General features: G+C 44.1%; 1 long non-coding RNA gene across 5 annotated transcripts; it reads left to right on the top strand.

Moving 5' to 3' along the window:
* Positions 1-17,844: 17,844 nt before the first annotated feature.
* LOC103630015 (uncharacterized) lies at positions 17,845-22,785 on the top strand. Of its 5 annotated transcripts, none has more exons than XR_554769.3 (9): positions 17,845-18,241; positions 18,321-18,489; positions 18,582-19,547; positions 19,639-19,692; positions 20,260-20,367; positions 20,792-20,834; positions 20,920-21,087; positions 21,787-21,820; positions 21,896-22,785. It is a non-coding gene; the product is annotated as an uncharacterized lncRNA (long non-coding RNA). The 5 variants fall into 5 exon arrangements; XR_004850296.1 differs by having other exon boundaries at positions 17,849-18,241; positions 21,766-21,820; XR_002262827.2 differs by having other exon boundaries at positions 17,849-18,241; positions 18,321-18,494.
* Positions 22,786-23,208: the final 423 nt, after the last annotated feature.

Below are 23,208 nucleotides of genomic sequence, written 5' to 3'. Positions count from 1 at the left end.
ACTACTTTTCGGTGTTCGGTGGGGCAGCTGACGGTCTTGACCTGAAGTATTACCCCCGCCGTCCATCCGGCAGCACAGGAGGTGTGATTGTCTCACCTGTCGGTGAGAGCAATCCTAGGTTGAGCAGCACAGTCAACCTAGCCGCCGTGCTAAACACGGAGCTGGACCATGCATTAGACGAGCTGAGTAGGGCTCGTGCTGAGATCGCCCTGCTGCGGGCTAAGCGCGCGGAACGTCGTCACCTGGATGGTGGTTCCCCCGCTCCCGTCGGGACTCAGCACCCGTACCGCTCACCTCAGCGTGGACACCAGTCTTATGGCAATCCCGACTGCAAGACCAAGATAACTCTAGAACCATAGATCGTTAGAGTTGGATCTTGTAATTAATACGAAATATATACATAGAAGCTTCAGTCTTAGCGTTAGTCTCGGTCTTAGTTAGTCTTAGTTAGACAGGGTAGTTTGCTATATCCTGTGCATTTATGTTTGTCATGATGAACTATGTTTGGTTTGGATCTTTGTAATGACTGTCACCAGAGTGTGGGTACCCCCTGCATTTTGGTTTACCTATTATGTTAATAGAGTTAGTTATATAGTTGGGAAACCCTTTTATTCCACTCTCCTCTTTATCTGAGAAGCTGTGTGGTCTGTGTTGAAGATCAGTGAAGATGCTCATCTGTTCAGTGCTGTTGAAGAACTCTATTCTCTTTCCTTATGCTGCAAGATTTGCCAGATCAGTTCTGATGTGTGGTTGCATTCTGCAGATGTCAGAGAACAGGCGCAGAGGTGGAAGGCGTGCTCAGCAGGAGCGAGCCGCTCAACAGGATGAGGTGCCCCAGCAGCAGCATCTGCCGCCCCCGCCCCCGATGTCCATCGAGCAGATGTTTCTGATGCAGACTCAGGCAGTTCAAGCTATCGGTCAGACTTTGGCCGCCATTCAGCAGCAGCAGCAGCAGCAGGCCCCACCTCAGCCTCAGATGCCTCAGATGCCCAGAGACAAGCGTGCTGAATTCATGAGAGGTCATCCACCAACGTTCGCTCATTCTTCTGACCCCATGGATGCTGAAGACTGGCTGCGCACTGTGGAGCGGGAGTTGCATACCGCTCAGTGCGATGACAGGGAGAAAGTATTGTATGGTCCCCGTCTGTTGAGAGGAGCAGCCCAGTCATGGTGGGAGTCTTACCTCGCCACCCATGCCCACCCTGACGCCATCACCTGGGAAGAGTTCAGAGGGAGCTTCCGTCAGTACCATGTTCCTGCAGGTCTGATGACTGTGAAGAAGGAGGAGTTCCTGGCTCTCAAGCAAGGGCCATTGTCTGTCAGTGAGTACCGGGACAGGTTTCTGCAATTGTCTCGCTATGCTCCTGAAGATGTCAACACCGACGCCAAGCGACAGTACCGTTTCCTGAGAGGCTTGGTTGACCCTCTGCAGTACCAACTGATGAATCACACCTTCCCGACATTTCAGCACCTGATTGACAGAGCAATCATGACAGAGAGAAAGCGTAAGGAGATGGAGGATCGTAAGCCCAAGATCAGTGGACCCCAGCCTGGAAGCAGCAATCGTCCTCGTTTCTCAGGCAATCAACCTCAGCAGTTCAGGCAGAATCAGCGTCCACCTCAGCAGTATCAGCAGTTTCAAAGGCAGTATCCTCAGCATCAGTACCAGAACCGTCAGAGCAATCAGTCAGGAGGTCAGTTTCAGAGGCAGAATCAGCAAGCACCTCGTCTTCCTGCCCCAGCAACCCAGTAGAACACTCAGGCAGCACCAGCTCATGTGGGAAACAGAGCATGTTTCCACTGTGGAGAGCAAGGCCACTGGGTGATGCAATGTCCGAAGAAGGCAGCCCAGCAGCAGTCAGGCCCCAATGCCCCAGCAAAGCAGAATGTGCCTCAGCCTGGATCAGGCAATCGCTCTCAGCCGCGCTATAATCATGGAAGGCTGAACCACTTGGAGGCTGAAGCAGTTTAGGAGACCCCCGGCATGATAGTAGGTATGTTCCCAGTCGACTCCCATATTGCAGAAGTGTTATTTGATACTGGAGCAACACATTCTTTCATTACTGCATCATGGGTAGAACCACATAATCTTCCAATTACTACCATGTCAACCCCCATTCAAATTGACTCAGCCGGTGGTAGAATTCGAGCCGATAGCATTTGTTTGAATATAAGTGTGGAAATAAGGGGGATAGCGTTTCCCGCCAACCTTATAGTAATGGGTACTCAGGGAATAGATGTCATCCTAGGGATGAATTGGCTAGATAAGTATCAGGCAGTTATCAGTTGTGATAAGAGGACAATCAAGTTGGTGTCCCCACTAGGAGAGGAAGTGGTGACCGAGTTAGTCCCGCCTGAGCCAAAGAAAGGAAGTTGTTATCAGATAGCTGTTGATAGCAGGGAAGCAGACCCAATTGAGAGAATCAAGGTTGTGTCTGAGTTCCCAGATGTGTTTCCAAAGGACTTACCGGGTATGCCACCAGAGCGGAAAGTTGAGTTTGCCATAAAGCTTCTTCCTGGAACCGCCCCCATCTTTAAGAGAGCCTACAGAATATCCGGACCAGAGTTGGTTGAGCTTAAGGAACAGATTGATGAGCTGTCAGGGAAAGGTTACATCCGGCCAAGCACCTCGCCTTGGGCCGCCCCTGTCCTATTTGTGGAGGAGAAAGATGGCACCAAGAGGATGTGTATTGATTATCGAGCTTTGAATGAGGTCACGATCAAGAACAAGTACCCTTTGCCCAGAATTGAAGATCTGTTCGACCAGTTGAGAGGAGCCAGTGTGTTCTCCAAGATTGATCTGAGGTCAGGTTATCATCAGCTCAGGATCTGACCTTCGAACATTCCGAAGACGACATTCATTTCCAAGTATGGTTTGTATGAGTTCACAGTGATGTCTTTTGGTTTGACCAATGCGCCAGCGTTCTTCATGAACTTGATGAACAGTGTATTCATGGATTACCTTGATAAGTTTGTGGTGGTATTCATTGATGACATTCTGGTTTATTCTCAAAGCGAAGAAGAGCACGCAGATCATTTGAGGATGGTATTGCAGAGATTGCGAGAGCACCAGTTGTATGCAAAGTTGAGCAAGTGTGAGTTCTGGATCAGTGAAGTCCTATTCTTGGGTCACATAATCAACAAAGAAGGATTGGCTGTGGATCCGAAGAAAGTGGCAGACATTTTGAACTGGAAAGCGCCAACAGATGCTAGAGGAATCAAGAGTTTCATTGGAATGGTCGGATATTATCGGCGATTCATTGAAGGGTTTTCGAAGATCGCAAAACCAATGACAGCGTTGCTAGGCAACAAAGTTGAGTTCAAGTGGACCCAGAAATGCCAAGAGGCCTTTGAAGCGCTGAAAGAGAAGTTGACTACAGCTCCTGTCCTAGTCTTGCCTGATGTGCACAAGCCCTTCTCGGTGTATTGTGATGCTTGTTACACAGGTTTGGGATGTGTGTCGATGCAAGAGGGAAGAGTTGTGGCCTACTCGTCCCGACAGCTGAAGGTTCATGAGAAGAATTACCCAATCCATGATCTAGAGTTGGCAGCAGTGGTTCACGCACTGAAGACATGGAGGCACTATTTGTATGGACAGAAATGCGATGTTTACACAGATCACAAGAGTCTGAAGTACATATTCACTCAGTCAGAGTTGAACATGAGGCAACGAAGATGGTTAGAGTTTCTAAAACCGGGTGTGACAAACTTGGAGTCGCCTGGTGCACCGGACACTGTCCGGTGGCACACCGGACAGTCCGGTGCGCCAGACCAGGGCACACTTCGGTTATCCCTTGCTCTTTTTGTTGAACCCTTTTCTTGGTCCTTTTTATTGGCTTTTTGTGAACCTTTGGCACCTGTATAACTTATAGACTAGAGCAAACTAGTTAGTCTAATTATTTGTGTTGGGCAATTCAACCACCAAAATCAATTAGGAAATAGGTGTAAGCCTAATTCCCTTTCAATCTCCCCCTTTTTGGTGATTGATGCCAACACAAACCAAAGCAAGTATAAAAGTGCACAATTGAACTAGTTTGCATAATTGTAAGTGCAAAGGTTACTTAGAATTGAGCCAATATAAATACTCATAATATATGCATGGATTGTTTCTTTATTTTTAACATTTTGGACCACACTTGCACCACATGTTTTGTTTTTGCAAATTCTTTTGTAAATCTTTTTCAAAATCCTTTTGCAAATAGTCAAAGGTAAATGAATAAGATATTGAGAAGCATTTTCAAGATTTGAAATTTTCTCCCCCTGTTTCAAATGCTTTACCTTTGACTTAAACAAAACTCCCCCTTAATAAAATCCTCCTCTTAGTGTTCAAGAGGGTTTTAAGATATCAATTTTGAAAATACTACTTTCTCCCCCTTTTGAACACAATGAGATACCAATTTGAAAATCATAGTTTTAAAATTAGGTGGTGGTGCGGTCCTTTTGCTTTGGGCTAATACTTTCCCCCCCTTTGGCATGAATCGCCAAAAACGGATACTTAGAGTGAAATATAAGCCCTTTTGTTAACTACTTTCTCCCCTTTGGTAAACAAAATATGAGTGAAGATTATACCAAATACGGAGAGTTGCTCGGAGCGACGGCGAAGGATGAGTTATGGAGTGGAAGCCTTTGTCTTCGCCGAAGACTCCAATTCCCTTTCAATACACCTATGACTTGGTTTGAAATTCACTTGAAAACACATTAGTCATAGCACATGAAAGAGACATGATAAAAAGTATATTTATGAGCTATGTATGCAAGATATCAGAAGAAATTCCTAGAATCAAGAATATTTAGCTCATGCCTAAGTTTGTTCATCAAGTGGCTTGGTAAAGATATCGGCTAATTGATCTTTAGTGTTAATATATGCAATCTCGATATCTCCCTTTTGTTGGTGATCCCTTAGAAAATGATACCGAATGACTATGTGTTTAGTGCGGCTATGTTCAACGGGATTATCCGCCATGCAGATTGCACTCTCATTATCACATAGAAGAGGGACTTTGGTTAATTTGTAACCATAGTCTCTAAGGGTTTGCCTCATCTAAAGCAATTGCGAGCAACAATGGCCTGCGGCAATGTACTCGGCTTCAGCGGTAGAAAGAGCTACGGAATTTTGCTTCTTTGAAGCCCAAGACACCAAGGATCTTCCCAAGAACTGGCAAGTCCCCGATGTGCTCTTTCTATTAATTTTACACCCCGCCCAATCGGCATTCGAATAACCAATTAAATCAAATGTGGATCCCCTAGGATACCAAAGCCCAAACTTAGGAGTATAAACTAAATATCTCAAGATTCGTTTTACGGCCGTAAGGTGAGCTTCCTTAGGGTCGGCTTGGAATCTTGCACACATGCATACAGAAAGCATAATATCCGGTCGTGAAGCATATAAATAGAGTAAAGAACCTATCATCGACCGGTATACCTTTTGATCTACGGATTTACCTTCCGTGTCGAGGTCGAGATGCCCATTGGTTCCCATGGGAGTCTTGATGGGTTTGGCATCCTTCATCCCAAACTTGTTTAGAATATCTTGAATATACTTCGTTTGGCTAATGAAGGTGCCCTCTTGGAGTTGCTTTACTTGAAATCCTAAGAAATACTTCAACTCCCCCATCATAGACATCTCGAATTTTTGTGTCATGATCCTACTAAATTCTTCACATGTAGATTCGTTAGTAGACCCAAATATAATATCATCAACATAAATTTGGCATACAAACTAATCATTGTTACGAGTTTTAGTAAATAAAGTAGGATCGGCTTTTCCGACTTTGAAGCCATTAGTGATAAGAAAATCTCTTAGGCATTCATACCATGCTCTTGGGGCTTTCTTGAGCCCATAAAGCGCCTTAGAGAGTTTATATACATGGTTAGGGTACTCACTATCTTCAAAGCCGGGAGGTTGCTCAACATAGACCTCTTCCTTGATTGGTCCGTTGAGGAAGGCACTTTTCACGTCCATTTGGTAAAGCTTAAATCCATGGTAAGTAGCATAGGCAAGTAATATACGAATTGACTCAAGTCTAGCTACGGGTGCATAGGTTTCACCGAAATCCAAACCTTCGACTTGTGAATACCCCTTGGCTACAAGTCGGGCTTTGTTCCTTGTCACCACACCATGCTCATCTTGCTTGTTGCGGAAGACCCACTTGGTTCCTACAACATTTTGATTAGGACGTGGAACCAAATGCCATACCTCATTCCTAGTGAAGTTGTTGAGCAACTCTTGCATCGCCACCACCCAATCCAAATCTTGTAGTGCTTCCTCTACCCTGTGTGGCTCAATAGAGGAAATAAAAGAGTAATGCTCACAAAAATGTGCAACACGAGATCTAGTTGTTACCCCCTTATGAATATCGCCGAGGATGGTGTCGACGAGGTGATCTTGTTGGATTGCTTGGTGGACTCTTGGGTGTGGCGGCCTTGCTTCTTCATACTCCTTGTCTTGATCATTTGCATCTCCCCCTTGATCATTGCCGTCATCTTGAGGTGACTCATCTTTTTGATCTTCTCCTTCATCAACTTGAGCCTCATCCTCATTTTGAGTTGGTGGAGATGCTTGCGTGGAGGAGGATGGTTGATCTTGTGTATTTGGAGGCTCTTTGGATTCCTTAGGACACACATCCCCAATGGACATGTTCCTTAGCGTGATGCACAGAGCCTCTTCATCACCTATCTCATCAAGATCAACTTGCTCTACTTGAGAGCCGTTAGTCTCATCAAACACAACGTCACAAGAAACTTCAACTAGTCCCGAGGACTTGTTAAATATTCTATATGCCCTTGTGTTTGAATCATATCCTAGTAAAAAGCCTTCTACAGTCTTAGGAGCAAATTTAGATTTTCTACCTCTTTTAACAAGAATAAAGCATTTGCTACCAAAGACTCTAAAATATGAAATATTGGGCTTTTTACCGGTTAGGAGTTCGTATGATGTCTTCTTGAGGATTCGGTGTAGATACAACCGGCTGATGGTGTAGCAGGCGGTGTTGACCGCCTCGGCCCAAAACCGATCCGAAGTCTTGTATTCATCAAGCATGGTTCTTGCCATGTCCAATAGGGTTCTATTCTTCCTCTCCACTACACCATTTTGTTGTGGCGTGTAGGGAGAAGAGAACTCATGCTTGATGCCCTCCTCCTCAAGAAAGCCTTCAATCTGTGAGTTTTTGAACTCCGTCTCGTTGTTGCTTCTAATTTTCTTGATCCTAAAGCCGAACTCATTTTGAGCCCGTCTCAAGAATCCTTTTAGGGTCTCTTGGGTATGAGATTTTTCCTGCAAAAAGAATACCCAAGTGAAGCGAGAATAATCATCCACAATAACTAGACAGTACTTACTCCCGCCGATGCTTATGTAAGCTATCGAGTCGAATAGGTCCATGTGTAGGAGCTCCAGTGGCCTGTCAGTCGTCATGATGTTATTGTGTAGATGATGAACACCAACTTGCTTCCCTGCTTGGCATGCGCTACAAATCCTGTCTTTCTCAAAATGAACATTTGTTAATCCTAAAATGTGTTCTCCCTTTAGAAGCTTATGAAGATTCTTCATCCCAACATGGGCTAGTCGGCGGTGCCAGAGCCAACCCATGTTAGTCTTAGCAATTAAGCAAGTGTCGAGTTCAGCTCTATCAAAATCTACCAAGTATAGCTGACCCTCTAACACTCCCTTAAATGCTATTGAATCATCACTTCTTCTAAAGACAGTGACACCTACACCAGTAAAAAGATAGTTGTAGCCCATTTGACATAATTGTGAAACGAAAAGCAAATTGTAATCTAAAGAGTCTACAAGAAAAACATTGGAAATTGAATGGTCAGGAGATATAGCAATTTTACCCAATCCTTTGACCAACCCTTGGTTTCCATCCCCGAATGTGATCGCTCTTTGGGGATCTTGGTTTTTCTCGTAGGAGGAGAACATCTTCTTCTCCCCTGTCATATGGTTTGTGCATCCGCTCGATGATCCAACTCGAGCCCCCGGATGCATAAACCTACAAAACAAGTTTAGTTCTTGATTTTAGGTACCCAAATGGTTTTGGGTCCTTTAACATTAGACACAAGAACTTTGGGTACCCAAACACAAGTCTTTGATCCCTTGTGCTTGCCCCCAACATATTTGGCAACTACCTTACCGGATTTGTTAGTTAAAACATAAGATGCATCAAAGGTTTTAAATGAAATTTTAGAATCATTTGATGCAGTAGGAGTTTTCTTCTTAGGCAATTTTGCATGGGTTGATTGCCTAGAACTAGATGTCTCACCCTTATACATAAAAGCATGGTTAGGGCCAGAGTGAGACTTCCTAGAATGAATTCTCCTAATTTTGCTCTCGGGATAACCGGCAGGGTATAAAATGTAACCCTCGTTATCCTGAGGCATAGGAGCCTTGCCCTTAACAAAGTTAGACAACCTTTTAGGAGGGGCATTAAGTTTGACATTGTCTCCCTTTTGGAAGCCAATGCCATCCTTGATGCCAGGGCGTCTCCCACTATAGAGCATGCTTCTAGCAAATTTAAATTTTCATTTTCTAAGTCATGCTCACTAATTTTAGCATTAAGTTGAGCTATGTGATCATTTTGTTTCTTAATTAAAGCCAGGTGATCATGGATAGCATCAACATTTATGTCTCTACATCTAGTACAAATGGAAGTATGCTCAACGGTAGATGTAGAGGGTTTGCAAGATTTTAATTCTACAACCTTAGCATGCAATATATCATTTTTACTTCTAAGGTCGGAAATGGAAGCATTGCAAACATTTAATTCTTTAGCCTTAGCAAGCAATTTTTCATTTTCATTCCTAAGGCTAGCAAGAGAAATGTTCAATTCTTCAATCTTAGCAAGCAAATCAACATTATCATTTCTAAGATTGGGAATTGAAGCATCACAAGCATTTGAATCAACCTTAGCAATTAAACTAGCATTCTCATTTCTAAGGTTGTCAATAGTCTCATGGCAAGTGCTTAGCTCACTAGATAATTTTTCACTTTTTTCTACTTCTAGAGCGTAAGCATTTTTAACCTTAACATGCTTCTTATTTTCTTTAATAAGAAAGTCCTCTTGGGTGTCCAAGAGATCATCCTTCTCATGAATAGCACTAATCAATTCATTTAATTTTTCTTTTTGTTGCATGTTTAGGTTGGCAAAAAGAATGCGCAAGTTATCCTCCTCATTACTAGCATTATCCTCATCGCTAGAGGTTTCATATTTGGTGAAGGATCTTGATTTTACCTTCTTCCTTTTGTCGTCCTTTGCCATGAGGCACTTGTGGCCGACGTTGGGGAAGAGGAGACCCTTGGTGACGGCGATGTTTGCGGCGTCCTCGTCGGAGGAGGAGTCGGTGGAGCTCTCGTCGGAGTCCCACTCCCGGCAAACATGGGCATCGCCGCCCTTCTTCTTGTAGTACCTCTTCTTCTCCTTTCTTCTTCCCTTCTTGTCGTCGCCCCTTTCACTGTCACTAGAAATAGGACATTTTGCAATAAAATGACCGGGCTTACCACATTTGTAGCATACTTTCTTGGAGCGGGGTTTGTAATCCTTCCTCGTCCTTTGCTTGAGGATTTGACGGAAGCTCTTGATGATGAGCGCCATCTCCTCATTGTCGAGCTTTGAGGCGTCGATTGGTTGTCTACTTGATGTAGACTCCTCCTTCTTCTCCTCCGTCGCTTTGAATGCGACCGGTTGTGCTTCAGACGTGGAGGGGCCATCAAGCTCGTTGATCTTCTTTGAGCCTTTGATCATCAATTCAAAGCTCACAAAATTCCTGATTACTTCCTCGGGAGTCATTAGTGTATATGTAGGATTGCCATGAATTAATTGAACTTGAGTAGGGTTAAGGAAAACATGTGATCTTAGAATAACCTTAACCATTTCGTGGTCATCCCATTTTTTGCTCCCGAGGTTGCGCACTTGGTTCACCAAGGTTTTGAGCCGGTTGTACATGTCTTGTGGCTCCTCCCCTTGGCGAAGTCGGAAGCGACCGAGCTCCCCCTCGATCGTCTCCCGCTTGGTGATCTTGGTCACCTCGTCTCCTTCGTGCGCGGTCTTTAGCGTGTCCCAAATCTCCTTAGCACTTTTCAACCCTTGCACCTTGTTATACTCCTCTCGACTTAGAGAGGCGAGGAGTATAGTTGTGGCTTGGGAATTGAAGTGTTGGATTTGGGCCACTTCGTCCTCATCATAATCTTCATCCCCTACGGATGGTACCTATACACCAAACTCAATAACATCCCATATACTTTTGTGGAGTGAGGTTAGGTGATATCGCATCAAATCACTCCACCTAGCATAATCTTCACCATCAAACGTTGGTGGTTTGCCTAATGGGACGGAAAGTAAAGGCGTATGTTTAGGAATGCGAGGATAGCGTAGGGGGATCTTACTAAACTTCTTGCGCTCATGGCGCTTAGAAGTTACGGACGGCGTGTCGGAGCCGGAAGTGGATGGCGATGAGGTGTCGGTCTCGTAGTAGACCACCTTCCTCATCTTCTTCTTCTTATAACCGCTCCGACGCGACTTGTGTGAAGGGGATTCCTTTTCCTTCCCCTTCCCTTTGTTGTAGGACTCTCCCGATGGAGCCTTCCCGTGGCTTGTAGCGGGCTTCTCGCCGGTCACCATCTCCTTCTTGGCGTGATCTCCCGACATCACTTCGAGCGGTTAGGCTCTAATGAAGCACCGGGCTCCGATACCAATTGAAAGTCGCCTAGAGGGGTGAATAGGGCGAATCTGAAATTTACAAACTTAATCACAACTACAAGCCGGGTTAGCGTTAGAAATAATAATGAGTCCGAGAGAGAGAGAGCGCAAAACAAATCGCAAGCGAATAAAGAATGTGACACACGGATTTGTTTTACCGAGGTTCGGTTCTCGCAAACCTACTCCCCGTTGAGGTGGTCACAAAGACCGGGTCTCTTTCAACCCTTTCCCTCTCTCAAACGGTCCCTCGGACCGAGTGAGCTTCTCTTCTCAATCAATTGGGAACCAAACTTCACGCAAGGACCACCACACAATTGGTGTCTCTTGCCTTGATTACAATTGAGATTATCGCAAGAAAGAATGAGAAAAAGAAGCAATCCAAGCACAAGAGCTCAAATGAACACAACAAATCACTCTCTCTAATCACTAAAGCTTGTGTGGAGTTGGGAGAGGATTTGATCTATTTGGTTGTGTCTAGAATTGAATGCTAGAGCTCTTGTAAGTAGTTGGAAGGTGGAAAACTTGGATGCCAATGAATGTGGGGTGGTTGGGATATTTATAGCCCCAACCACCACAAAGTGGCCGTTGGAAGTGTGCTGTCGCATGGCGCACCAGACAGTCCGATGCGCCAGCCACGTCAGCAGACTATTGGGGTTCGACCGTTGGAGCTATGTCTTGTTGGCCCACCTGGCTGTCCGGTGGTGGACCGGACAGGCCCTGTAGGCTGTCCGGTGTGCCACCCGCGCGTGCTCTGCTCCTCTGCGCGCGCAGGCGCGCATTTAATGCGTTGCAGTCGACCGTTGCGCGCGAAGTAGCCGTTGCTCCACTGTCACACCGGACAGTCCGGTGTGCACCGGACATTGTCCGGTGACTCACCGGATAGTCTGGTGAATTATAACGGAGCGGATTCCCGAAGCTGGCGAGTTCAGAGTTGCTCTCCCTTGGGGCACCGGACAGTCCGGTGAATTATAGCGAAGCGCCTCTGAAAATTCTCGAAGGTGAGGAGTTCAGCTTGGAGTCGCCTGGTGCACCGGACACTGTCCGGTGGCACACCGGACAGTCCGGTGCGCCAGACCAGGGCACACTTCGGTTATCCCTTGCTCTTTTTGTTGAACCCTTTTCTTGGTCCTTTTTATTGGCTTTTTGTGAACCTTTGGCACCTGTATAACTTATAGACTAGAGCAAACTAGTTAGTCCAATTATTTGTGTTGGGCAATTCAACCACCAAAATCAATTAGGAAATAGGTGTAAGCCTAATTCCCTTTCAATCTACAAAACAAATTTAGGCCTTGTTCTTAGGTACCCAAACGGTCTTGGGTCCTTTCACATTAGAAATAAGCACCGTGGGTACCCAAACACAAGTTTTTGACCCCTTGTGTTTGCCCCCAACATATTTGGCAACTACTTTGCCTGATTTGTTAGTGAGCACATATGAAGCATCAAAAGTCTTAAATGAAATGTTATGATCATTTGATGCAATAGGAGTTTTCTTCTTAGGCATTTTAACATGTGTAGAACGCCTAGAGCTAGAAGCCTCATTCTTGTAAATAAAAGCATGATGAGAATGAGTCTTCTTTGCATGAATTCTCCTAATCTTATCCTCAGGATAACCAGCAGGATACAAAATATAACCCTTGTTATCCTGAGGCGTGGGAGCCTTGCCCTTAACAAAATTGGACAATCTTTTAGGAGGGGCATTAAGCTTGACATTGTCTCCCTGTTGGAAACCAATGACATCCTTAATGCCAGGACGTCCCCCACTATAAAGCATACTACGAGCAAATTTAAATTTTTCATTCTCTAGTTCATGCTCGGCAATTTTAGCATCTAGTTTAGCTATATGATCATTTTGTTGTTTAATCATAGCAAGGTGATCATGAATAGCATCTACATTAACATCTCTACATCTAGTGTAAATAGAAACATGATCAACCGTAGATGTAGAGGGTTTGCAATCATTTAATTCAACAATCTTAGCATGTAAAATACCATTCTCATTTCTAAGATTGGAAATAGAAACATTGCAAACATCTAATTCCTTAGCCTTAGCAATTAATTTACCATTCTCAAACTTAAGGCTTGCAAGAGATTCATTCAACTTGTCAATCTTAGTAATTAAACTAGCATTATCATTTCTAAGATTAACAATTGAATCATCACAAACATTTGATTTCTCAACCTTAGCAATTAATTTGGCATTTTCATTTCTAAGGCTAGAAATAGTGTCATGGCAAGTGCTAAGCTCACTAGTTAATTTTTCATTTTTCTCTACCTCCTGAGCATAAGCATTTTTAGTCTTAACATGCCTTTTGTTTTCCTTAATAAGGAAACCCTCTTGGCTATCCAAGAGTTCATCCTTCTCATGAATAGCACTAATCAATTCATTTAATTTTTCCTTTTGTTGCATGTTAAGATTGGCAAAAAGAGTAAGCAAGTTGTCCTCATCATCACTAGAAGTTGCATACTTAGTGGAGGATCTTGATTTTACCTTCTTCTTCTTGCCATCCTTTGCCATGAGGCACTTGTGGCCGACGTTGGGGAAGAGAATACCTTTGTTGACGGCGATGTTGGTGGCGTCCTCGTCGGAGGAGGAGTTGGTGGAGCTCTCGTCGGAGTCCCACTCCCGGCAAACATGGGCATCGCTGCCCTTCTTCTTGTAGTACCTCTTCTTCTCCTTCCTCTTTCCCCTCTTGTCGTTATCCCTGTCACTATCACTAGACAAAGGACATTTAGCGATAAAATGATCGGGCTTACCACATTTGTAGCAAACCTTCTTGGAGCGGGGTTTGTAATCCTTCCCCCTCCTTTGCTTGAGGATTTGGCGGAAGCTCTTGATGATGAGCGCCATCTCCTCGTTGTCGAGCTTGGAGGCGTCGATGGGAAGCCTACTTGATGTAGACTCTTCCTTCTTCTCCTCCGTCGCTTTGAAGGCGACGAGTTGCACCTCGGAAGTAGAGGTGACGCCTTGCTCGATGATTTTCTTAGAGCATTTGATCATCAATTCAAAGCTCACAAATTTTCTTATAACCTCCTTGGGAGACATTAGCTTGTATCTAGGATCACCACGAATTAATTGAACTTGAGTGGGATTAAGAAATACAAGTGATCTTAGAATAACCTTGACCATTTCATGGTCATCCCATTTGGTGCTCCCGATGTTGTGCACTTGGTTCACCAAGGTCTTGAGCTGGTTGTACATAGCTTGTGGCTCCTCCCCTTGGTTGAGCATGAAGCGACCGAGCTCCCCCTCGATCTTTTCCCTCTTGGTGATTTTGGTCACCTCGTCTCCTTCGTGTGCGGTCTTTAGCATGTCCCAAATCTCTTTGGCACTCTTTAGCCCTTGCACCTTATTATACTCCTCTCAACTTAGAGAGGCGAGGAGTATAGTAGTGGCTTAGGAGTTGAAGTGTTGGATTTGTTCGACCTCCTCCGAATCATAATCCTTGTCCCCCTTCTTTGGTACCTGTGCTCCATACTCAACAATATCCCATATGCTTTTGTGGAGTGAGGTTAGGTGATGCCTCATTTTATCACTCCACATAGAATAATCTTCACCTTCAAACATAGGTGGTTTCACTAATGGGACGGAAAGTAATGGAGTGCGTTTTGAAATATGAGGGTAGCGAAGGGGCATCTTACTATACTTCTTGCGCTCATGGCGCTTAGAAGTGGCGGATGCCGATTCCGAGCCGGAGGTGGAGGGTGATGAAGAGTCGGTCTCGTAATAGACCACCTTCTTCATCTTTTTCTTCTTGTCACCCTTCCATTGGGACTTGATGGAGGAAGAGGATTCCTCCTTGTGCTTGTGGGCGGACTCCCTTGAATGTGTTCTCCCCGAGCTTGCGGACTTGTCGCCGGTCCCGATCTCTCTCATGGCGGATGCTCCCGACATCACTTCGAGCGGTTAGGCTCTAATGAAGTACTGGCTCTGATACCAATTGAAAGTCGCCTAGAGGGGGGGTGAATAGGCAAATCTGAAATTTATAAATTTTAAGCATAACTACAAGTCGGGGTTAGCGTTAGAATTAAATTTAAGTCCGAAAGAGAGGGCGAAAACAAATCACAAGCGAATAAGAGCGGATGACACGGTGATTTGTTTTACCGAGGTTCGGTTCTTGCAAACCTACTCCCCGTTGAGGTGGTCACAAAGACCAGGTCTCTTTCAACCCTTTCCTCTCTCAAACGGTCACTTAGACCGAGTGAGCTTCTCTTCTCAATCAAAACGGGACAGTAAGTCCCCACAAGGATCACCACACAATTGGTGTCTCTTGCTTTGATTACAATGATCTTGGAAACAAGAATGGAGGAAGAAGAAAAGCGATCCAAGCGCAAGAGCTCAAAAGAACACAAAAGTCTCTCTCTCTAGTCACTAATTTGTTTGGAGTGATTCCGGACTTGGGAGAGGATTTGATCTCTTTGTTTGTGTCTTGGAATGAAGTCTAGAGCTCTTGTATGAGGTTTGATGGCTGAAAATTTGGATGCATTGAAGTGTGGTGGTTGGGGGTATTTATAGCCCCAACCACCAAAATGACCGTTGGTGAAGGCTTCTGTCGTATGGTGCACCGGACAGTCCGGTGCGCCACCGAACACTGTCCGGTGCGCCAGCCACGTCACCAGGCCGTTGGGTTCCAACCGTTGGAGCTTCTGACAACGAGGCCACCGGACAGTCCGGTGGTGCACCGGACAGGTCCTGTTCACTGTCCAGTGCGCCATCTGACGCCTGCTCTGGCTTCTGCGCGCGCAGGCGCGCACTGTAGCGTTTCACTGTTCCTTTGCAGACGACCGTTGGCGCGGACGACCGTTGCTCCGCTTGGCACACCGGACAGTCCGGTGAATTATAGCGGAGCGGCCTTCCTGAATTCCCGAAGGTGGCAAGTTTGGAGTGGAACTCCCTGGTGCACCGGACAGTCTGATGCGCCAGACCAGGGCAACCTTCGGTTGCTTTGCTCCTCTCTTTTTGAACCCTTTCTTTGAACTTTGTATTGGTTTATTGTGAACCTTTGGCACCTGTAAAACTTATAATCTAGATCAAACTAGTTAGTCCAATTATTTTGTGTTGGGCAATTCAACCACCAAAATCTTTTTAGGAAAAGGTGTAAGCCTATTTCCCTTTCACTTCTCCGGGCTTCTTGACCCTGAGGCCATGTTGCAGTTCCTATTTGCATGTGATGAACTACTCTCCGATGGCTCCGATGACTATAGCACCGGCGAGGAGGATTACGACCCAACTCAGGAGTGCTTCCACGGATGGCACGAGGAGCATGACGAAGGGGACCAAATTGACATGCCTCGGGAAAACAGCGCACCACCCCCACATGCTGGGGAACCAAGGAAATAGGGTGAGGCTCAGACCCCTCGGGGAGTCACTTGGCCCACCTCGAGCAGCTCCGCGAACTGCACGCCAAGATCAGAGAGGAACAACAACATCTGCAATAGCTTCGGCAAGTTCTCGAGCGGGAAGCACCGGGCAAGGCTCTTGATGAGGGGGCACACGTCAAGGTACGTGACGTCCATCGTCGCATCATGGAAGATGCCAAGGCCAAAGGCCCTCCGGCTTTTCACAGGGCCAGTTAGAACCTCGTCGCAGCAGCAATCTTGCTCCGCACCATGCCGGAGCCATCCACCACCGAGGGACGCCAATCTCCACGGTGAGATCCGGGGACTTCTAGAGTGTGCTGCGGTCTAGCAGACCGAGAGATCTGCCTCTTGGCTTCGGGAGCCCTCCTTAAAGCACTGGACAGGACCCTCTCTCCTAGAGAGGGAGGCCTTGATCCACCCCAAGCCCACTAGGGAGAGAGCCCCCGCAGTACAAGACCGCCTCCTCGACAACCGTCAGAATCACGGTGTTCACGACCGTCTCGGTGGACGGCTACACCACAACGACAGAAAACACACCACACACCGCTACCACCCTCGGTGGGGTGGTCGCTACGATAGTGGGGAAGATTGAAGCCCCTCTCCCGAGCCACTGAGTTCGCAAGTCTTTAGCTGAGCCATCTGTAGGGCACCGTTCCTGGCTCGGTTCCAAGCGCCGACTACTATCACCAATACTCAGGGGAGACCAAACCGAAGCTATGGCTTGCTGACTATTAGCTGGCCTGTTAGCTTGGGGAATGAGTGATGACAACCTCATCATTTGTAACCTGCCCCTCTTTCTGTCCGAATCTGCTCGAGTATGATTGCAACTACTAGAAATATGCTTATTTAAGACATACATCTTAAGTCAAATATCAGTGCATTTTATCGAAGCGTCTTTTATAATATGGTGCTGAGTAAGGTAAGACGGTTTGTTGGACATCCGTCTTTAATGAAGAAAGTTTTTGAGACAGATATATGGTTGGAAATGTCTTATATTGATTTAATACAGTTTGATTTTGAAAACCGTCGCAAATAAATATACCTTTTGAGGCATTAAGTTTACAAGAAGTGTCTTTTATTTTGGTTAGTATATTAGACACTTCTGTATATGAAACCATCTCAAATAAAGATATTATTAGAGTCATCTAGACTATACAAATTGTCTTAGATGTTAGTGAGTATACTAGAAACTTGTAAACATAAAACCATCTCGTATGATATTTCTGATAAAACATATTGTGAAAAAACGTAGTCAATAGTAAATTCTGATTAGATTGAACTAAACATTTTTTTGAATTTAAAATGAACTAGTTAGCTGACTGTATGTCCGTACGATTTCTATATATCACATAGATAAAAAATGTTGCTTAAATAAGAAACTTCTTCAAATAAAATTATACGTCTATTCGTCTTTTTGTAACTATGAAAAATTAATATGTGTAGCCTAAATTTTGTTTTAATCCGGTCTATTTGTCTTTTTGTCCAAATTGTAACCCAAGAACTTATGTTAGGTTTTTGTGGCTCCGTTAAATTAATTCGGACTGGCGTGTGTTTGAATTCAAAACTGAGGCAAATATAAATTGTTCAAAACTTTTAGAATTTAAACTCTAATTAAGTCGTCCGGTAATCTTGACTTCTTGAGAGTGAATCTAGGAATAGTTATTGCGCTAAAAAAATTGAATCGAAGAGAAAAATTAGTTTTCTTTATCTTCCCACCGCTCCTTGCCTTTAGCACTTATCCTCACCGCTCCATCTCTGTAATATTTATCTCCATGCCATTTCTCTCATTTAGATAAGACAAACACTCCCTGGAAACGTCCATCTCCTGGTGCTTCTCTCAAGCCACCGACGCTCAGGCTCTCTACATCCTTTAGCAGGCGCCAACTCCCTGGAGCTCGCCTTCCTGCTGGCCGCCCCCAGCACCGACGCCCCTTCTTTTTCCCCATCTCCTTCCTTGGCGCGCTCGCCCAGGTCACGCGTGTCCCTGCTCGCCCAGGCCGCGACCTCGCCAAACCGCGCAGTCCCTGCTCTCCTTCCCCAGCCGCGCTCAGCCCAGCCCTTCCTCCTTCGCCCTTGTCGAGCTCCCTCAGCTCGCCCCCAACCACAACTGCACGCCAACCTCGCCCTAGGCCATGGAGCAGCAACAACCATGGAACCCTTTCGTGTCGCGCCCTCGATGTGCTCGACGAAAGGTATGAATCAGAAATCGTCGCCATTTCGCAGGTTTCGAGTCGGATTGTGATGTAGTGAGCTGATTTATTATTTTGTTAGTTGGTTCGATGAACGGGTTGGCTAATCGCGATGTGTGGAGGAGACAAATTTCTAGGATCTGAGGGTAAGAGAAGCCAAGACCTAGAGCGATGATCACTAGGTGTTCGGTGAAAAGGATGAACCGGTGATCGTGGTTGGTCTTGCAAAATCCGAGTTCTATTTTATGTTGGTAAGGTAATTCGTGTTCTAGTTAATTCGCTCAGTTATCGAGTTGAAGAGATTGTTAGCTGTATGTGTCGATGATGCTATTGTGGTTAGCAGGTGTTGTGCGGTGTGATCTCCAATTCCATGTTGCTGATGTCTTGCTCCATCATGACCTTAGGGAAGGATGTTTTCCTCTAAATTATCGTAATAATTATGCTGGGTTTATGTGTTGTTTTAGCATACATTGTGAAAGCATTTCTTGCTCAGCAGGACAAGGAGGGGCTTTCATGAAATAACTTTTGACCACTTATGTTCCTTTTCCAAATATAAATCAGTTAGAAGTGGGTCTTGGCAATAATTAGCTCATGACTATTTGTTGTTGGCCCTTTGGCTGCAATTTCTGAATAGTTTGATGTGAAGGGACCTTGCTGAGCTTTGTGTACTTGATATTTGAATAGTTTGGAGAAAGGATTAAAATCTACCCTCACTAATTTTTTAGATGCCCCTTAAAACTGATTTTGAGGAGTTATTTTCTAGGGAGCTCTTGGAGATGCTCTTATTCCTATTGGTACGGAGTAATATGTATATTGTGCAATTAAAATGGCCTTTATATGGTATTGAACATTTCCCACAATAATCTGTAATCTTTCCATGAATTGTTTTCCTATATGTGGTATTATTAATTGGCAGTGCTCCTAGACACTGCACATCCATTTCCTGTGAAATTACTAAAAGATTGCCGGGAAGTGGCAATGGGACTGTTACTGATGAAATTTTATGAGAATTATTGATTTCGAAGTAACTTCTTTCTGGACTTTTTTGCCAGCCAACATTGTTTTCCATAGAAAATGGTTTTTGAATATTCATGGCAAAATTTTATGGTTTACAAAATTCCTTCATTTCATCTACAGAAAATCGGGCAGGCTCTACTACCTTTACCTGGCGATGCTAAAAGCCAACCAGCACTAGCAACAGCGACTCAATTTGCTGCCACAAACATCTGCACCAGCAGAGGCCGCTACCGCAGAAGCCACCACGGAATCAGATCCTGCAACGTCCACTCCTCTTTCACCTTATACAAATGTCAGTGTAAACCTTACATTTATAACCACTGCACAAGTGAGCCTTAATGCCCATGACATACTCATTACTCTGCAATTGGAATTCCATGCAGTACCCAGATTGTGGTGCCCGACGAGGTGGGGCGTCGTTTGAGAGGGCCGATGAGGTGATCTTCATTCGATGCTTTGTTAATTGTTATAGCAGTATGCAATACATATAGATATAGCATACTCATAATTGGAGTAGCAAACCATCTTACTTATTGTTTAGAGTGAGAAAACTATAGACAGCAGAACATTTTGTCTACAAGATGACAATGTGCTCGTGGCTGTGCTCCTTTTTTTGTGCTTTTTAGTTGAAATCTGATGCTACTTAAAGCTAACTAATTTCTCAGCAGACAACTTGCCTTCTGTTGCACTATTTTCTGAGCGCATAATTGTCTCTCTCTGCCTACAATCATCATTCATCAATATGTGAACTCCATTGAGCAAGTATATTGTAAAGTCAGAACTAAAAAGAGGAACATTTGGTTCCACCATTTCACCTTATTTTGTACTAAGGGGAAGTATTTAGAGATTGAATTGATGGCAATTACTTCAGTCTTTAAACCTGTTATTAGTGTTGATAATGTTGATTCCATTTAGCTCTGTTTTTTTTTTCTGCCCACCGAATCATTCGTTCCTCGCACGTGTGCGATTCTGACGATGTGTCATGGTGGTGCCTGCGATTTCAGGCGTCGGAGAAGAAGCAGTCGAACCCGATGCGGGAGATGAAGGTCCAGAAGCTCGTGCTCAACATCTTCGTTGGCGAGAGCGGTGATCGCCTCACCCGCGCCGCCAAGGTATATATGCCCATTCCCCAGAATACTTCTCTGTAGGTTCTACCTGCTGTTTCTTTCAGTTCGTTCTGCGCTCGTGTGACCTAGAGCAAATGTGTTTGAGTCGCATCTAGTTGTGCTCCACTAGTCCACTTCCATTTTTGATGAGAATTAGTTCTGCACTGCAGCCTAATCTCAGCTCCTCAAGCCGTCCAATCTCCTGTGTTGTTGACACCACTTAAATTGTGCCATCCAAATGCTAAGTAGTAATATGATTGTTTTCAACATCAGCTGTGGTTAGTTATTGTTCCCATAATTTCAATTAGAGACTGATCAATGGTCCCAATTTTGCTTTTATTTCTTAGGGCTAAAATGAGGCTTTTCTTTGTCGCCTATTGATATTGTTCACACTGAACTGTTGCTCTAACCTCTGTTTGTTGTTAATTAGGTACTGGAGCAGCTGAGCGGCCAGTCACCGGTATTCTCCAAGGGTAATTTTCTTATACCTGACGTTATCAATGTGTAGTGTGGTCCTGGATTTATGATGGTCGTAGCAACCATGTTGTGACATTGCAGCAAGGTACACTGTGAGATCGCATGCTATGTGACGGTGCGGGGTGAGAAGGCAATGCAGCTGCTGGAGAGTGGCTTGAAGGTGAAGGAGAACGAGCTGCTGAGGAGGAACTTCAGTGACACTGGTTGCTTTGGATTTGGTATCCAAGAGCACATTGATCTTGGCATCAAGTAAGATGATCTCATGTCTTATCGTAAATAATTTGAATGAGGCCTGTTTGTTTCTGTGAACGGGTGTTTTATGATGGGCATTGTTGCTTGCCTGTAAGCAGGGGAAAAGATATGTAACTTTGTATTCATGTAGCCTGTACCCACTATGGTCACTACGTACTGGGATAGCTTAAGGCTAAGTTCTTAACACAGTTTATAACCATGCATGTGATCGATCTATCAGAGATTGAATAGCTCGAATATGGTATTGCTTTGGATTTGGCAGCAGCCAGCAAGGTTGTTCAGGCTAGAGTAGGTCGATGAAGTGGTTTTGCAGAAATTTGAAGTCCCCATTTTTTGACCAAAACGGAACTGATGGTGGGGCCAGTCCGATCCCCTTATCAAAGCCAGTAGTCACATAGCAGCAGTAGACCATTCAAGTGCTCAGGTGTCTTTCTCTTTGTGGCTTACAGGCTATCATCAGCACAGCACCTTACTCATCTCCTATCTTCTGTTTTAAACTATATTATGTAAACAGTGCAAGCGAATCTCCTATCTTCTGTTTTAAACTATATTATGTAAACAGTGCAAGCGATGAGTGAAGGGTGACTAATAGGCTTCTTTAATCAGCACTGCAGTATCTTTTGTTGAATTAACCTATACTCACTTCATTTTATTTATATAATACAGTCCATTTAGCAAATTTTGTTTGATGTGCAGTGACACGACCTTGACAGTCAAGATGCTCTTTCAGGTTATTTTCTCCTGAAACCACTTCTTTTGCCATCTCCTAATGTTATGGTCCCAGTTACATCTCCATTCATTGCAGGAGATGGTCCCAGTTACTTTACATGGTTCTGTTGGACACAATGAAGCCATCCAGAGATGCTATTAAAAATCCTGCTAGTCATTATGGCTTTAAACTGTACCATGTCTGTTCTATTTTCAGCTAGGCAGAGCATGTTCTATTTACAGCAGGCCAGCAGACACCAGGCAGTAAGGTGATGTATGAATCAATTATCAGGTGACAAAATGGTTATGTTTAATCATGCATGTTTTCTTCCTGACTCTCTATGTTTCTTTGAGGCATTCAACTACTTGTAGTATCAGTGCATCACTGATGTATATATGTGTTGATGTTCATCATCCAAGATCAAATACATCCTGCTAGGTCATTACTTGCTAATGTGCATCTGAGTTTGCTGTTGCCAGGATGGAAATGTTTTTTGGCAGCTTTCTCAGTGAATCAGTATCACCGCAGAACCTTTTTGGACACCCAGATGTCGAGAGATGCCCATTTCTGAGGAATATCAATGGAGCTACAACCTTTTCCCTCTCTTCTGCTTTGCCAGTAGCTGCTCAAGGAGGCAAGGGTCCAATTTTTGAGGAAGGGTCAGGCTTTGAGTCAGCATTCAAGCTTTTCCATGGCCGAGATGGAATAGTTCCCCTTTCAGAAAGATCATATGTATCTGATGAAAACCACAATGAGAGCATTGACGTCAAGTTATATACTTAGTTAGGCTCAATTTAGAGTACACTTATGTAGAGTACACTTATTTATATTGAACCGTCGGAGTTCCTACATATGTATCAAGTTATATACTTAGTTAGGCTCAATGTTAGCATCAACAGTTGATGAGCAACTTTAAATTTAGAGTACACTTATGAATGAGTTATTTGACAATGCTTATTTATGAGATATTGAATGTTATTTATCTATATTATATTAATTATAGTGTTATTAAATATATGTGTATGTATTTTTCTCTTTTAAATTATTATAATGTGGTAATTTAAGAATATACTACCAAGTAAGTCGTTTCAAATCTTAATAAGACATTTCTCAAACGTCTAATATCAGTCTCCTAAATAAGATGGTTTTTCTGTTGCGAGTGTCTATTATTATAGGCTATTCTAGTCAGTTTGAAAAATACTTTGTGACTTATAATGTTCGTATTTTCGACAGTTCTTTCGAAGAAGTGTCTTAAACAAAACCTAATGTAAGACGGTTTATTGAACAAAATAACGTAACAAATTCCTTTTTTAGACGGTTATAAATTAAAAAATGTCTTATTTAATATCTTTTAAGACGGTTTATAACCATCTTAAAAACGGAACATCTTTTGCGACTCCATCAAATTT

This window comes from Zea mays, chromosome 6 (genome assembly GCF_902167145.1).
Source record: "Zea mays cultivar B73 chromosome 6, Zm-B73-REFERENCE-NAM-5.0, whole genome shotgun sequence".
Taxonomy (NCBI): Eukaryota; Viridiplantae; Streptophyta; class Magnoliopsida; order Poales; family Poaceae; genus Zea; species Zea mays.
The sequence above is the reverse complement of the archived record's forward strand: the minus strand, read 5'-3'. Positions and strand labels throughout refer to the sequence as shown.